The 18,830-nt window shown below is 35.9% G+C and overlaps 2 long non-coding RNA genes across 2 annotated transcripts; one reads left to right on the forward strand and one right to left on the reverse strand.

The window, feature by feature from the left end:
• The first annotated feature begins 1,579 nt into the window (after window positions 1-1,579).
• On the forward strand, window positions 1,580-8,531 carry LOC136834920 (uncharacterized). Its single transcript, XR_010851925.1, has 3 exons — window positions 1,580-1,819; window positions 5,838-5,988; window positions 7,394-8,531. It is a non-coding gene; the product is annotated as an uncharacterized lncRNA (long non-coding RNA).
• Window positions 8,528-18,456, reverse strand: LOC136834921 (uncharacterized). Its single transcript, XR_010851926.1, has 5 exons — window positions 18,308-18,456; window positions 16,462-16,544; window positions 15,937-16,063; window positions 14,179-14,241; window positions 8,528-8,873 (listed from the first exon to the last, which is right to left on the reverse strand). It is a non-coding gene; the product is annotated as an uncharacterized lncRNA (long non-coding RNA).
• Window positions 18,457-18,830: the final 374 nt, after the last annotated feature.

Below are 18,830 nucleotides of genomic sequence, written 5' to 3' on the forward strand. Positions count from 1 at the left end.
GAAGTGACTGTAATCTGTCCACCTCGGCAGCCTGTAACAATATATTTTTGGCCTAAATATGGCTGAGAATCTTCTATTTTATGCAGAGAATATCATACAAAACATAGATCTGCCAAGTAGTTAATTAAGGGTGCACTTTAAAAATAAAGATATTTGGTACTACAATTATTTACATCCAATCCATGCAAAGTCATAAAAAAATCTCCACCTACCACCTTGCCCCCACCTTTCCTTACAGTGTAGTTAGGCTATTCATCATCATCATCATCAACAAGAACTATTGGTTCTGATGACAACAAGAGGGGGTGTGCTGACTGTGGAGGTCATTGGGTGGCCCAGACCTGATAGACAACAGGAGAGAAGCTGCTGTGTTGGTTGACAAAAGACCTAGTGGTGATGGATGAGAAGAAACCTCTAATGCACTTTCCACCCTTGCCTAACAATAATTTCATAGTGCAACTGCAAGGTTTTGCTCCTGTTACACCTTTCAGACCTTACTGTCATTTCCCTTACAGTGCTGAATGACCTCATAGGCCCCAGCGCTTGGCCTTTGGGTTAAATTCTGTATTCCAGTTCCAATTCCAGAAATCTTAAGGTTGAGGATAGCTGGGAATCACAGCAAAGGAGGTTAGTGGATGAAGGAGAATGGAAAGTATGACTCTGATGTACAATGGAATTACTGTTTGCCTGTCATTCCTTCTTCAACATCTGCTCTTATAGCTGTTAGGTGGCACAGATAGTCGGCAATGTAAGGTCATTTCTTGAGGAGCATGGGAAGGATTCCTGGAACTTTATGGCATTCTCAAACAGTATATGGACGCCAATAAAAACCATTCTCTCCCAGTTTCACCGCTGAATGACTTCATAGCTTTTTGGCCTAAATTGTATATTCAGTTCAGTTCACTATATGCTCTTGTTCTAATGCCATCAACTCCTCATTATTCAGTGGCTCACAGTAACTTTAGCAACCCGGCATCATTCTTATCATCTACCCCATCAAACCCATGCTCGTGCAACGCCATCAGAATACCCATGCAAAGGCTCTTTTGGGAAGGAAAACTTGTCAAAACATGGATGCATTAAGACAATCTCTCTCTCTCTCTCTCTCTCTCTCTCTCTCTCTCTCTCTCTCTCTCTCTCTCTCTCTCTCTCTCTCTCTCTCTCTCTCTGTAGAAAAAGGTTTAGATCTTGGCTACATCAACTAATTCATCAACTGTCCTCGTTAATTTACTTGGCTGTATCTGTATGTATATTAATTTTATAATTTTTAAGTAATTAAAACTTTTAGTGTATACATCGGAAAGCTATTTTTTTATCTCTGTAAAATGTCATTTGTATACATCACAAAACTATTGACTGCGATACTGATGCTTAAAACGAAAACTGCAAATTTCTTTTACTTCGTTTTCAGTCCCTCGAGCCATTGGCAGAGAAGCTTACAAAGCTATTCCAGCCAATGGACAAAGGGCCGGTAAAGCCATCCAGCCAATGGGGGAATGACTTGCAAAGACTGTCAGCCAATCAGAGAGGGCGATGGAAAAGGTTTTCAGAGGTAGGATTCCGGTGTCCCCAAAGCAGCCGGAGAGTAGATTTGGGTTGTGGAGTGGTGAGGTCATAGAGGAAGATACTTGAAAAATGAGTTTTTTCTCTGAATATGAGAACGTTTTACTACTGATATCGTACTGTGTGGAAGTGTTTACCGAAAATGGTGACAATTTGCGCCTGGTTGCGTTGCGATTCTATAAATTTATAAGTAAAACAAAAAGTTGATACAATGAATTTCTGAGGAGTGGTCATCAGCCGTCTCTGACAGAATTTGGTAAGTAAACGTTCTCTTTCGTTTTTGCAATTCTCACTAATTTTGGTCAGTATCCTGTCAACAGTATTTAGCTCGAAACAGGGTAGGATATTTAAGAAAGTGTTATAGTACTGCCCAACTACTATAGGGTCTTAAGGGCCCGAAACTATCTTGCTCGGCAGGTACCTCGTATGGCGTTTTCAATTTCCTCTCACATTCGCCCTTATGCCTTTGTAAGCATGGTTTACGCTCATATTTGCTTTTTCACTAAATGATGTTTCCATCATCGGGTAAAAGTTCGTTCCCGGTCCGAACTCCAATTCCACGTGAGGGCTAGTACTAAACGCGGCGAAACAGTGATTCATATACACCGTTTCGCCGTGCTTAGTACTAGCCCCTGGGAGTCGAATGTTTCCCCGTGTTTAGTACTAGCCCCTGGGAGTCAAATGTTTCGCCGTGTTTAGCACTAGACCCTTGGGGATCAAATGTCCCTAAGCGCATTTCGCTGGATCGGAAAAAAGTCTCAATTATTTACATATTTTATTTTTTGTGATAAATATTAGTTTGCAAGAATTATGTATATACAATGTTTTTATTTTTATTTTTATGAAGATGCTAAAGATAAAATAAAAAATTGAGTAGGGATGTTCTGACCAGAAGTGAACATTAGCCCCCAAAAAAAAAAAAAAACGTAAAATTATTCCCCTTAAGTTTAATACGTATTTCATCAATCTGACTAAGATTCGAAGTATCTGTATCCCAGCCAGTTTGAGAACAGTCCCAGTTCCAGATTCAATCTGCTACATGGTGTATCGTGTAGTGTTACGAGGTGTTAACGTAGTAGGCGTGAGCTTTCAAATATTACTTTTTCGTAAAATTATTTAATTGGGGAACTTGGTGTAACTCATAAGGCAGGCGAAAATCATTTCCAAAGGTTACGATTTCAATCCATGACTACAAGCGGGGCGTGTTCTTTACGTAACGAATACAAATTTCTTTATTGGCAGAATCGAAATATGCCTTCTACTTAAACTGGGAATTATTTAAAAGGAAATTCAATATAACTGGTACGTGTGAATATTGTTTAACCAGAAAATAAGGAGTCGTTAATTTGAAAAGGCCAACCGGTGGGCTTGTTTACAAGTTAACCAAATTTTCAAGCATTGTCTTCGCTGCAACGTTGTTAAATACTTCGTACATTTCTTGTTATTTTTAAGTGTATTTGTTGCATATATGAGGTTAGTTTCTGGTACGCCGTATTTAGTTGAGGTACCTTATAATAAAAATAATGGAAAAAGTCAAGAAATCTTTATCGTCACCAGTTAATGCTTGATAAATTCAGTATTTTCACACTACTCCATGTTAGAGGTTTTATGCTGTGCTCGTAGGTCTCCTTAATATGCTCAACACGAGAATCATACTAAAATCTATCTAGAATTTACTGTTGCCGAGACATTTACCGTCTTGTTTTCAGTGTTCAGTTTTTTATCAGTGATACAGAAAATCGATATAGCCTAGTTGTGGATTTTTTGATGAGTAGTTTAATCACGACATTTTGATTTTTTTTCTACATATTAGCCCCGTAATAACCACCAAAACCCTTAACAATAAGTGGCCCAATCTCACGAATTTTCCAATTTTTGCCATCCGGATCGAAAACTTCAGTTAAAAAAATCCCTACCGTGGAAGACAAATGCAACTTATACAAACACCCTCCGAATTTTTAAAATAGATTAAAAAATATGCATATCAAAATTTCATTTGGGTATATAATTTTACCCAGTGTAGATCTACAGATGGGGAATTTTTCCATTAACCCCATTTTACCAGGTTACAATTGACTTAAATGTTACTCGAAACTCGACCAAATTTGAGTAGGCCGCAATTTAAGATTCGAATGGGTAAATACCGATTAATCATTTCGACCTCCCCAGACCCTTGGTGAAGGGGCAAACTTTATGCAGTAGACGTCGACTCAGTTAAAGTTTTATTGTAAGATTCTGTAGCTGAGATCAGTTGCTACCCGCTAAATTTAATTCAAAAGCGAAACTTGCTAGAATGCTGTAACAGATTTTCCCATAGTTCTTGAAAACGTTGCCATCTAGGGTCTGGCCGGAGGTCTGGATTGACTTTAAAATTTTACTTCAACTGTCTCCATCATCCATTGGAAACAGTTTAGCATTTGCAGCCATGCCATCCAGTTAGCATCCGGGTTAGAAATTTGAGAAACTTTGAATTCTCGTATTGGAATCTCATTAATTTTATACGTACCTCAACACTCTGACCATAAGATTCTAAGTACTCATCTCCCAGTCGGTTCCAGCTTCGTTCTGCTATGTGGGGTACCTATATCGTCTAGTTAACATGGGTAGGAATGTTATTTTTCTGTAAAATTACGTCACAAGAACTTGACGACACCTGTGTAACTCATAAGACGGGCGGAAATCATTTCCAAAGGTTGTGATTCCGCCCATGACTCTAAGCGGGTCGTGTTCTTTGCGCAAGGAATAAAAAAATTCAATAAGAGAATCGAAATTTGCCTTTTATTTAAATTGTGGAATAATTTTAAAGGAAACTAAATTTTAATTGGCTCTTGTAAATATTTTTTAGCCAGAAAATAAGGAAAAGTTAATTTGAAAGGGCCAGCCGGTGGGCTTGTTTACGAAAGTTACCCAAATTTTCAAGCATCGTCATCGCCTGCAGGGTGTCATGATATGCGCCGTACATTTCTTGTTATTTTTCACCGCCCTTGTTACATATTTGACTCCGCTGTGTTTAGTTGAGATACATAAGGTAAAATAATTCAAGAAATCTTTGTCACCAGTTAGTGCCTGATAAATTCGTATTTAGATACTACAATTCGATGTTTGAGCGCTAGACAATAGAGCAGAGCGCTAGACAATAGAGCACAGTCACTATTTAGCGCTGACACTTGAGCGTCAGAAATGCAAAATTATACTTAGTTTGATATAATAATCTAATGAAGAATGATCCAATAAAGAAATAAAAAATACACATCGATAAACATTTGGAGGAGAAATTCAAGCCTTATCTTCGACCAATCTGCATTGTAGCAGTGTTGAAATTCGAACATAGACAAAAATGCTAGTGGCCTTGGCATTCGTTTCTCCTAGTGATGTAATAAAATTTATTCGAATCATGACGAGATTTAAATCCTGACCAGCTAGAGGGTTTAGTTCTTTATTTCGAAAACACTTGGTTAGGGAGGCCCTGCAGGAGAGGAAGAGGGAGAATGAGACATGTCACGTTTCCCCTAGCGAGTGTCTGAAGTGCGTATGAACCTATTGTCAGTGAACATCCACGCACAAATAATTCCTTAGAGGGGTGGCATCAGGCAATGCAGGTGTCAATAGGGTATATGATATGCATCCTACAGTTTACAAGTTCATAGATGTTCTAAGACTTGAACAAAATCATAGATCAAATAAAATTATCAGAATAGATGCTTGGCTGCATGAAGATGGAAAACATAGTAAATATGTTAAAGTAAATAAGGCCATATCAAGTATTGGTAGCGAATATTCTGCAAGAGACCCAATAGAATGTCTTCGTTTTAATATTACCCTGGAGAAGTAGTTAAACAAGATATTTTTCATGTATACCATTATTCTAGAGATTTTATGTATTTACATGTCATAAATAAAAATTAAAGCTGTCGCATTTCTGATTTGTAATAATGAATTGTTTTTTAGATATTTTATTTTTACATCTCATAACAAATGAAATTTAAAACTGTCACATTTTTTCCTTTTTCCTTACCATAAAAAAGTCATAACAATCAGTAGTTAATTTAAAAATAGTTTAACAATTGTCTTGCGCTCAAAAGTCGGTGCGCCAAGATTCAGTATAAGAAAATAGAATGATAATTATAATCTGTTCAGTCCTATGAAATATTTGAAATTCATACAATGCTTGAATTGCAGTTGTTATAAAGCCTATATTCTATCAAGTAATTAGAACGTTTTTATGAAGCTGGTATTAACTATAGCCATCTCTAAATCGATAATTTTTCTTTCAGAATTCATTGTTCGTATTGGCCCATAGAAATACAATGCTGTGAAAGCTTAAACACATTCAAGAAGGAATTGCAGGCGTCTTAATTCAGTTGATGTAGCACAGAAGAAGAAGAAGAAGAAGAAGCTAGTTCAGAAAACTACGAACCAAGGAGGGTAATAAACTTTTTGAGCTGACAAATTAATGGGGAATCTTGATGGATTAAGCGATGGCCTCCAAAAACAGACATAAATGACGATTTTGACGATAGGCGACGGTTAGAATGTAATGCTTTTGAAATAAATTGATTTTTAGTACGTAACGTAGGTAGCATCTTCATCAGACGAAAATAATGAATTAAATTTAGGATTAGAGTCATATCGCATTTCCATAAAAAAATAAGAGCTTATGTTGGGAGAATTTCCTTCCCTTTTTCAGAATAGAGTTTGAAATTGCATCACTAAACAGCATTCCTAAAAAAAAAAGGAAGTTTTATGATGATTTAGGAAACTTACTCATTCAGGTAACCGAGATTCTCTCATTTTTAGTCGTGGGATAGAATTAATAAGTGATATTAGTTAATACGAATTGCTTGTTAGTTAATGCGGAACGCTTGTAACTTTGGGGTAACTGTTACAATTACGGGAATGGATTTGAAACCGAAGACTCCATTTTCTCGGCAAGTTTTGAGTATAATTGTTTTTCCTTATTCTGAAATATAATTTCAGGTTTTTGTTATAGGCTGGTGTATATACTAGGCCGACATTTAATAACGTGTGAAATGCATTTATGAGTTAGTGTACTTAATATTATAGGGGATACTGAATTTTTCATCTGTGGTATTAAAAAAAATTGATATATACCACATACTTTAAGGAGGTTTGTTTCGCTCTCTATAATTCTGCTATGGGCGGATGGATACATAAGCCTATTACCAGCCGAATGGAATAGAAGCGATGTGTAGAATATGTTGTGAAACTGCACTGGCCGTTAAGATTGTATTGGACTTTTGCTGATATTTTAAATAGTTTTTGTTGTTTGAATTTTATAAAACTAGGTATTCTCGTCATGGTAAGGTTTTTATAAACGAGACTGTTTAAGTAGATACGGTTCGTTACATGGAACCAAGCATTATAAAAGTTTTTATAAAACTGGGTATTCTTGTCAACCAAACATTATTTTATAAACGAGACTAAGTGATACACTTACATGGAACCAAGCATTATATAAGTTATATCACTATAGATATAGATATCAGCATTTATGTTGTTTTTGAAGGCCCTCGTTTGATCAGTCAGGCAGAATTGGAATGTCATTCATAATTTTAGCAACAGAAATATTTTAGTGGAAGGGTTTCCGTCTCTTGATTTCATAGGACTAAAGGTACACGGGTGGGTGTAATGTAAAATCTTTTTTCCAAAGGTATTTATGAATAATTTTTGTCACGATGTAAGCCTGACTTCATGACCGTGGGGTTATCATAGCGATGTCGTTATCATTTGGTAATTTTCAATATCAGCATGGGATACACTTGTTAATATCCATAAAATATTTGTTCTAACTGAATTCCATCTTTTACAGGTTGAAAAGGGTCGATTTTACAGCATTAAATTTCAGAAACTTTTGTTTCCCCTCAACGGACAAGTGTTGTCTCAAGAGTACCCTCAACGGACAAGTATTGGCTCAAGAATACCCTCAACGGACAAGTATTGGCTCAAGAGTACCCTCAACGGACAAGTATTGGCTCAAGAGTACCCTCAACGGACAAGTATTGGCTCAAGAGTACCCTCAACGGACAAGTATTGGCTCAAGAGTACCCTCAACGGACAAGTATTGGCTCAAGAGTACCCTCAACGGACAAGTATTGGCTCAAGAGTACCCTCAACGGACAAGTATTGGCTCAAGAGTACCCTCAACGGACAAGTATTGGCTCAAGAGTACCCTCAACGGACAAGTATTGGCTCAAGAGTACCCTCAACGGACAAGTATTGGCTCAAGAGTACCCTCAACGGACAAGTATTGGCTCAAGAGTACCCTCAACGGACAAGTATTGGCTCAAGAGTAAAGATCGGTGATAATTTACACAGCTGAAGGAATGTTCCAGAAGTCGGCCGTGGCTACGTCACTCCTGTTGAAAGCTGCTTCATAAATCTGCTTACCGCTGGTTGGAGGAAAATTTTATCAAAGAGATCAGAATCCCAGGCCCCTTTGAGATCCTGGGATTCAGATCTTAATTGATAGAATCATTCTCCAACCAGCGGTAGGTAAAGAGGATAAGTAGGAGGTTTCAACTGGAGTAACGTAGAGGCTAACTTCCAGAGCATTCCTTCAACTGTATAAATTACCACCGATTTGTACCTCATAATCCATTACCTTATCCGTTAAGAGGGATATGGTTTTTTATTTCAGAAAATCTTTAATTCTTTTCAGTTTTATTACGGATATCTTCTTTATTGGGTTTTTGAAAAAGTTTAGTTGGGTACTAGAGCTTATTGTATAGTGACATACAGAAGCGTATGTACAGGTGTAGGTTTAATTAATATTACAGCTACCTCTTCAGAAAACTTGGAGTTTGTACAACTCTGGTGATCACGGCTGTGCTGATTATCAGAAATAGCACGATCTATAAACGTAAAATTTACAGGTAATCTTGAAGATATTACAACTGAAAAATTCATTTTTAAAATTTATATTTATGCAAATAAATTCTCAAGATATGTACACTGTTTTATTTCACAATTTATTCATGTACTGTATGAACACAACCGCCAGGGCAATATTGAGGCACCCACACCACCGCACAGCAAAAAAAAAAAAAAAAATGGTCCAGAAAATTTTAAATAGTTGCCCTGGATTACCGGCTCTCAAATATTTATTAACACAGCAGCGACTTCCTCTCGGCTGCTTCGTTATTAACACACAGCAGCGACTTCCTCGTAATTTCTTCTTAATGTTACTAACGGGTCTCAAAATATATTGGGGCGACGTCTTCTTGGCTTCTTCCCAATCTCTCCTCAGGGCTGGACGGACCGTTCCACCTCTTCCATGATAGGGATGTTCTCTGTAAAGTACAAAGGCTTAATTAGAAAACTTCTACTCCATTTTGACTGACACACCTACTGACTATCCAAAGTCAGTCCTATACATATCACAGAGCACTTCAAAAATGACAATATATGTAATTCAAATGGGTGCTACTTTGGCCTGTTATCTACGCATCACCTGCTCCGAGGTGGTAGTACTAAACACGGCGGAAGCTCCTTGGGACGCCGTGTTTAGTACTAGCACCTCGAGTAGGTGACACGTAGTTAACACGCCAAAGTAGCACCAAAAAATGTTCTAAAATATTATGCACATGTCATAAGAAAACGTTAACATGAATATTAACTCAGGGCAATTGAAATGTATAAAGATTCCAAAATACTGTGACCACCTGTCATAAAAATGAGCTTAGGACTTAAATTTAGGCAATTGGAATGTTTAAATATTCCAAAATACTGTGACCACCTGTCATAAAAATGAGCTTAGGACTCTAGAAATATTCACTATATCTTAGTACTAACACTGCCTCGACAATTAACTCAAGAAAGGAACAGCGTATATATATAAATAAAGTACGTTAAATTTAACTACACAATAACATTTGTTCTTAATACGCCAAGAACACTATCAAAACTTCTAGTTCGGAGAAACATTTCTCAAGTTAATTCGGGGCCGTTGCTAAGTTTCTTCTACTTATTCTCAAGTAAAAATGGAATAAATCATTATGATATTTTCAAAAGTCAATTCGAACTAGAACTTTTAAGCGTATGTATGACGCTAAAGAGCGGTTCCTCCTGTTACAGCTTCAATGACTAATTTAGCTATCAATATAAATTCTTGTCCTCTCTCCTTTCACGCAAACCACCTTCCCCTCTCTCTCTCTCTTTCTCTCTCTTTTATACGTTCACTCGCACTTTCTCCAACACGCAAACCCACTCACTCAATGTAAGTAAAAGTCTTTCAGAAGGAAGAACAGCGCCATTTAAAACATGAGGCTTGAAACATACCAGAAAGTGCTCATCACAGATTAGAAGAAAATGTAAATAGAAAAGATATATGTACGTTATCGGCCTATAATGTCTATGACAGCTACCACGTAATACAGGGCTTTGAAAGTAAGAAATTTGGACAAATTACGACCAACTGGATAAGAGAATATGCATGTCCGAATTGTGGGAAAGACCACACACACTCATTTTACAAAAATTAAAGACTATTGCACTACTCACAAGGCATGGAAAGAATACATGGCATTCACATTTTAAAAAAAAAAGGCACCAAGATCTAAAAATTTGTGAAATCTTTTACAATTAAAGACCCGTTTATTCGACGGTCATTCATAAAGACGAGGGCCAATAGGAGAGGACTGAATAAAAGTAATAAAATACATCAAGATAATGGAACTGATCTACCCCTAGTAAACTAAACTTTCACTAAACAGCTCAAACGTTCCTCTAGAGGTACTTGGCACCTTGCTGACGGTTAGCTGAATGTAGCCATGTCGATTAACATCGTTATATTTCATATATCACCGTGTAATGTAAATCAAAACTTATTTACTGGCCCTAATTTCTCCATCAGATATAAAATGTGTTAACTGATAATGCCAACGCGTTAGGTAATTAGAGTAGATAATGCGTTCGTTAGTCTAAGGGAAATGGCAACGGTCGCTGAAGACAACTGTCCAAGCTTGACATTACTTATCTAACTTTTATCAAAGTATATACATTTTTCATGCATTTTACGATAAGCTTCAACAAAATACATTAAACTTGAGAAGAAACATGTCATTTTTAAATATATTAACAAAACATGCAATTAATGATAATTCCTATTTTTTTTTTTTTAAATAACGGGGATGTAATTTGAAACGAACAGCCACAGTACAGTTGCGTCAGCACCATTCGGCAGATTCTCACTCTCATAAAGGCATTTTTGTATATAATAACGGTTGAAATCAGCTGATTATGGCCTGCCTATTTTTTGTCTCTATTATTTAGCTTGACATGTTTCCTAAACTTCGTGAAATCATATGCAAAATTAAAGACGGTAGTAATAGGGCTAGCGATTTTTTTTTCATAACCCTACTGTAAAACTGAATTAGCAAAGACATGAACATATTTCATAATAAAAGAGTCATGATTTCTGATCCATATATGTATTTAGTGTACTATAAAAGAGACCTATATGATCAAATGCTCAAACATTTTAACAGTGTTCACAGTCAGATTGGAAAATTAATGAACTTAACTAAAATTGTTTAAATTCCGATCGTGAGATAGACCAACATCTCTTAACAACTGTCACTCAACAATCAAATTATTTTCCCAACGTCCTCGGTAGTAGGTGGTGCTCAAATCTTTGTAATAACTGTGTGCATATCCTAATGAATCCCAGTGGCATCCTGCCTCAGATAACAATTTAACAATTCGTTGAATTTGATAAAGAATACCACCATAACTTATTTAATGACCACTGATTATGTGCTGAAAAACACGAAAAAATACACAGACAAACAGAAAAGACCTACATGAAATCTTAACAATACTTTAATATACGAAAATCTTGAAAAATACCTTTTTGAACAAAATCCTTGAAATCAATAAGTCAGTAGTAGTTGATGCGCAGAGAGGGAGAGAGAGAAAGAAATATGCTAGGGTTCATATAAAGCACTGAAAACCACAGCAATCCTAATCAATCTGAATAACGAAAGAATTCCAACTGCCCGCAAAGGAACTAAGTGGTGGGTATGACTTCTGCTGTAATCTGCCAAACTCAGTCACTCCATGTTCTCCCTAGACTAAACATTCAGCATAGTTCTTGGCATCCCTTCAATGAGGGAGATGACATGGATGAAAGAAAATGTCAAGGTGCTTTCATCCATCAGAACTTAATTTTTGACCACTGAAAGGAAATATGCAGAGTTGCGATAGACCCCATCCAGTAGTTACAAATATTAATAAGGCAAACGTACATGAAGTTCTCATCAAGACTAATAGAAAACCTTTTTCCTCAAAGAATTCGAGTAGAAACAATATCAGGATTTCAAACTGGATTTTAAATTCAAACAGCATTAGAGGATTCTTACGATTAAGGACCATGGGCAATGATTGGAAAATGGACCCACATAGACCCCCTGATAATTCTAAGCAAAAGCCCCTCTGAAAAATCTTATTTTTCTTGGGAACAACTATAAAATTACAACAACATATGTTCTATCTACGAAGTACTAAACTATCATTATCCATTAATATAGCTGTATGAATATCATTTTCATAAATCTTACTTTGCACTACAAAGTCAGCTAAGAAACTACTGATTTGCCAGTATGATCTAATATTTACAGACTTGAGAACCAGAAACAGGAACGACAAGAGAGGGCAGGTTTTCAAAGAGGTAAACAATGTGCAACCTTGCATAATGGCAGAGGGCAGGTCTTCAAAGAGGTAAAACATTGTGCAACCTTGCATAATGGCAGAGAGGGTAGGTCTTCAAAGAGGTAAAACATTGTGCAACCTTGCATAATGGCAGAGGGCAGGTCTTCAAAGAGGTTTAAAATTTAAACCTTGCATAATGGCAGAGATATCAGGCTGAAAGAGGTAAAACATCGAGAACCTACATAATGGCTAGAGGAGGTAATCAGATGGTAAAATATTGTGCAAACTTATAATGGCAGACCAAAGATTTATGAGGAACACTCATTAACCTGCATAATGGCAGAGGGGCAGGTCTTCAAAAGGTAAAACATCGTAACTAATAATGAGATCAGAGGGCAGGTCTTCAGAGAGGTAAAATATTGTGCAAACTGGCAGAGAGGGAGGTCTTCAGAGACTAACAACCAAATCTTGCAGTGGCAGAGAGGTCCAATGGCTTTAAAGAGACAGAAATCAAAGAACCTTTCATAATGGTTTAGAATGTGATGAAAAGGAATTGTGCAACCTTTAAAAAAAGGGCAGGTCTTCAAATAGGTGAACATCATGCAACCTGCATAATGGCAGAACAGGTCTTCAGAATTAAAACATTGTGCAAAAATGACAGATGATGAACTCTTCCAAGAGGTAAAAAGCATAACCTTGCATAATGGCAGAGAAGGCAGGTCTTCAAAGAAAACATTGTGCAACCTTCATAATGGCAGAGAGGGCAGGTCTTCAGAGGTAAAACTATTGAAACCTTAAGTTCTAATGGCAGAGAGTCTTGATCTTCAAAGAGGTAAAACATAATCAACTTTCCAAATGAAAGAGGGGCTCTTAAAAAGCAAGATAACAGGCTAAATGAAGAGGAGATAGATTGCTAGACTGATGATTATGATATCCCCAGAGCAAAGATTTATAATACATTCATTAGGCCTGTACTGTATGTAACAGAGGGTACTGACAACGTAAATAAGTATTAATTTTGAGATCTTGAGATAAAAAGTGCATAAAATAAATTCCAAACTGCAATGGGAGGTTCACATTACTAACTACTAAATAAGTGCAGCTGTCCAATGGCTGTTAAAATCAGATTTCAAAGATTTTCTATGGTCTTTGATGAAAAAATGAGGTTCATCTAGAAGAACAGTGATATGAAATAGTAAAGAGACCTGTAGAAAAAAAAGTAATTCATGGAAAAGGACAAAGATGATGACCCTCACTCTCTCTCTTAAAGGCATAAACCATGTGACACATGAGAGAGAAAAAAACTCATTTTATGTTAAACCTCATAAAACGAAAACTAACAAATGCTTCTTAAGATTTTGCACCTAGTTTTGTCTTGAACTTACAATGAAGAACAAAATAATAAAGTATCCAAATTATCAATGCCTCTTACTTAAATTTCAATGAAACCATAAAAATTAAAATTCTTTTTTTTTAAAAAATAGCAAAAACAAAATCTTTGTGGTAACAGACTTACTCTATAATCCACAGCAGATCTCAATAATGGTGAAAAAAGAAAGTTCATACATCTGTACAAGCACATCTGTGGCTTTAAAATCTAGAAGAACTATTTCTGAAATTAGTGGAAACTTAATTCATCTTGCTGCTAAAAGAAAAAATCTCGGTTACTAATCAAGTCTTCCATTCAAATCAACCCTTGGATCCACACACAAACACACACAAGAGACAACTCAAAAGACTGCCCATGTTGTTAGAGAGTAAAGTATCAAATATGTTCTCGCTACATTTAAATGTTTCTTGACAATGAAAAGGGCGCATTACACAACTTGTAACAATTAAAATATTTTTTATTTTTAAATCTCAAGCACAAATCTAAAACATCAGGTTAACCTATATCTACAGCAGATCTCATTAATGGTGAAAAAGTAAATCCCATATTGTACTCACCATCAGTGGCTTTCCTTCATAGCTAGTGCAATTCATACCAAAATCAGTGGAACTTAATTCAATCTGCAAAGAGAGAAAAATATTTTATAATCAAAGAGGAATAAAATTCACTTTGGATACAAAGAGAAAATTCCACATAGCAGCAAAATTGTACATGTTTGAAGAAAAAAAATATTACACCAATATTTACATGGTAAGATACTGATAACCAAAAGGAATAGAGCAATTTCACCATAGTCAAGATGGAATAAGATATACAGAAAAGCTAAAAGTCATGAAGTTTATACTTTGCAATTACCAAAACTGTTGAGTGGGATACACTTCATATATAAAGAGGAAAAGTCCATCCAACTGACAGCAGAACTCAATCAAGCCCCATGGTCATGAAGATTTGACATTCTCCAAAGCTCAAAAAAAAAAAAAAAAAAGGACAAGTCCTGTTAACTACCATACTCCATAGTAAAAATGATGCTCAAGGGAACAAGCCAAGGTTCTTGAGACCTGATCATTGTAACAGTACAGTACTGTACATGAGAAGAAACAAAAAATGTTTTTGTGCACGAGAATGTTATGATTAATATATAAAGTTCATTACAGTGGGGGAGGAGGAAAAAAGTGTTGAATAATATTAAATATATACAAAGAAGTATTGTGTAAATGACTGTCTTATTAACAGCTGGAATGTGCATGACAAGTGGAATGCACAGAAAAGTCAAGGGAGCTTTAAAGAATATCATCATCAAATAGCACACCCAGACCACAAAGTTATATTTCTAGATTCTCATAGGGTTGATCAAAAGGAATGTTCGTAAATAAAAGGTAATACTGGAGGAATGCAGTTGAGGTTGAGCAGCTAAGAGGCATGAGTAAATGAGGGAACCCAGGGGACACTTTAGTACCACCTAGCCTATGCCAAACAAACAGCATAGGCAGCAGGCCTACTCACCAAGAGGGAGATCTGAGAGATTGCAATTTATAACAAAAGAAGGTGGTTCCAGTATCAATATAGACTCAAATATTATTGATGGCTAATACTGTTAACCAATGGGAAGAGGTGAATAATGAAAGGTCATGGGTAAGGTTAGAGTAATGAAGACAATCTGAGGACACTGCAAGCAAGTTGGTACCAGTACCAAAACTTTACATCTGAGAAGGAATATTACAATACAAAAACAGTGATGGGTAGCCAGACTATAGAATAGCTTGATGAAGACAGGAAAAATCATGCTAAAACACTGCAAGAGGGTGTCACACAAAGCATCTCTTGTAAACCATAAATTTTCAACAGCAGATTTAGCCACACAAGATCTTTAGGTCATTTAACCCGACTAACAAATTAAAATACCTAACTCTTAGGGCTGCAGAGAAGGAGGTGGAGGAAAAAATATCAGAGGGTAAGACCAGTGGGCATAGATAAGGTAGACCCAACATGGCAGTTTCATTTAAAAGTTTTGACTTAGGAACAAATGTTTTTGATAAAAGTTTTCTATGAAAACTGACTGCAGAAAGGCAAAACTTTGAATTAATGTGTGTTAAGACAGAAAAAATATACTGACAAAATCTTTGAACAAACCTTTAAAATATTTCCTCCAATTTCTGAGTGTACTGTATCCTAATTCTTCACATGATGCATTGTTACTATAGTTATGAAAATCTACTCTGGGATATAAATAACCACTACAGGAGCAGAGTTTAACTGGTATATAAAGAGGCAAGTTTACATAAATAATCATAAAGTTAACTGACTGGCCAACTTACTCTTTCTTAAATCATGAATCTTCACCCATAGCTGGTCATCAGTACAAAATTTCTGAAGCAGATGCACTCTCATCAATGATGTGGGTATGGAATTTTACCCTTAATACAGGAGGCAGCCTCTCACCACCTAAGATACAGAATAAAGAAACAGGGCTTGTAATATTTTTTCCCAATGCATAAGTTTGATTATTTTGTCATGTGTGAACTACCAAAGGTAATGGTCTGTTTGGCATAAATAAATTCATGCAAACTACCAAAGGTAATGGTCTGTTTGGCATTAATAAATTCAAATTAAAAAAATCATTATGACGTTACCCGACAAAATGAACACAAAGTATTTAAAATTAAAATATTACAACAATCCCATTGAACTTTTAATTACAATGATTCAAAATATGTAACAATCAAAGTACCAAACATGTACACTGTACTCTAGGCTACTAATCTAAATGGCATCAGATTACCCACAATGCAATTACAGCATATAAAGAAATGTAGTCTCAAAAAATTCTTTATATTACTCACCATTCGTGGCTTCTTCAAAGTCTGTGCCTCTATTTCTGGTACTCCAAGACTGGTTTGATGGGAATATGCCATATCATGCCTGCCTGTAAAAAAAGATAACAGCTTTAGTAAATTCAAATTATATATTCTTTTACAATTATTGTCATGCATTTTATTTTTTTTATGTGAGTGTGCAGAAATTATGTCAAATATGCCTTTCCTAATTGCACTGCCTCCACCTCTTTATGCCAATAGCATACTTCTGGCCCTTTCACCCAAGACTTTCGTGCCAGTGTACTTTCTTCTTAGTTATCTGTCTAATATTAACACAGACCATAATTCACTGAGTCCGAGTAGCATCTCAGGGTCTTAGCTTTTCTTTCATTTCTTTGTAATATTCTGTACAACATGTTTCTTTAAATTAGCAAACATCCATTCTTTTAAGATGACGTATCCCACACAGACTTCTCCAACTTTGAGTATAGGTGGTTTCACAATTTGCTTTATACAGAGCTCAGCACTTGCCACTCAGCCATAATGCAAGCAGAATAGCAAACAAGCATTGTAAATAGGGACTTCTGATCTTAGGCTAATACAAGCATTTGACTGTACCAAATTATCTTTGGTCAGAAACCCTCTAGCTGCATCGCTAACTTGCATGAGTAGCCTTCATCCACACTACGGTTTGAGGAATAAGCAGAACCAATATGAAGGACATCAACTTTTTTAAGAGCAACAATGCTTTCTGTGATCCACTCATTGCACAGATAATAATTAGGCCAAAATTGATGTGCCTCTGATAATTTAAGCAATCTTTGTAAGAATATAAGTAATATCAGTAAAAAAATGTCACTATATAGTTAAACTATAACCTACTCTAAATTGCAAATAGACTAAACTCTCTCCACATAAACTTTTAAATGCACAATATAAGAAATTGTTTCATATATGCTACAGTTGATGCCAACACACATTTCCTGCTTTGCAGCTCAATCTACAGTGAATTAGTCTACCCATTCCCTTTCTATAATACCCTGACCTTTATATCCAAGTGGAATTTTATAGTTTAGGGTAGACAAGTTTTCTTAATTTCAAAATGTCCACTTCTACCCATTTTGTCAAAAACTTTCACAAGGTTATAACTGCCACTGTCCAGTATTGCTGCAATGGTTTTTAAAGTGTAAAATGGAAAATTTTAACCAGAGGTTGAAAAACACACAAGGCTAACTAGGGTAAAAAATTGTGCTCCAAGTAAAATTAGCATAGCAAAATTTTACTTGTTTATGCCTAGCATACAAACACCTCTAAGTGACAGCTTAACTGCTGCAGAAAATTCCAGGAGTAGTTAGGCATACTTACTAGCCTACAGCCTAAAATCTAGATACACACTCCCACTGGCCTGCAAAACATCTTATAAAACTGAATGGGCCTGATTTCTTATTTTTTTTTTTACTTTAGTGACCTGGTAAAATCTGGTATCTGGGCCTAATACTTCTTATAAACTACATAAAAGAATGAGTGTGATCATCCCTAACTTCAACGGCTTAGGGTAATCAGTGGTAGCCCACCCTACCTACTTGCCTGAACCGATATAACACCAATATCGCCGAGGCTATTTTTTGCAATGAAGTAGTAGATTCAGAAAAAAACTCTTAAATATTTATCATTTCATAACACTAAATAACAAAGAAAAGTTCCACTTCAAACACTTAAGTGGGCTACCATGGACGAACACTGCAAAGCCGGCCACGGGGCCTATTGAGCCCATAAACTTAATAAATACCAAAGTCTACGGGAACATTATTTCATCAATATAAAATAAAGTCTCTTGAAATTATTATTCCACATAACAAAAGGGTTAACTCACCATATTTCAGATGAAATTGGTAAAAACTTGAGAGACATCCAACATGGCGTGATTACACTTCGGTCCTTTGTGGAAAGACTGACATCTGTGACCTGTCAAATCCTTGGCAATGTTATGTTGGTTGCGTTCTCTTCCATCCAAAAGTCAAATTTTCATGTATCATAGCATTTCTGATTTTATAAATTCGGTTCAGTTGGAAAACTGAAAACGCCATGAAGTGATAAGTTTATATATCTTTGCAAATAATGAAATTTTCTTCTATATAATCATCATTAGAGTTGATTTTTGGAGGCTCTGGTAAAATTTCAGGCATAAAAGCAACCACTAGTTTTCTTCCACCAAGTTCAAAATTTCATGTGGCATAGAATTTCTAATATTCTGGTTATGATTCAGTTACAAAACTTAATAGTTTATAAATTAATAATTCTGTTTAAAAAATTACATTAACTTTTTATCATAATAATCATCACCGTTTGTTTTTGGAGGCCTTAAACAAAGTTTTAACAGCGAAATTTCAGCCTCG

Source organism: Macrobrachium rosenbergii, chromosome 54, assembly GCF_040412425.1.
Source record: "Macrobrachium rosenbergii isolate ZJJX-2024 chromosome 54, ASM4041242v1, whole genome shotgun sequence".
In the NCBI taxonomy this organism is placed as follows: domain Eukaryota; kingdom Metazoa; phylum Arthropoda; class Malacostraca; order Decapoda; family Palaemonidae; genus Macrobrachium; species Macrobrachium rosenbergii.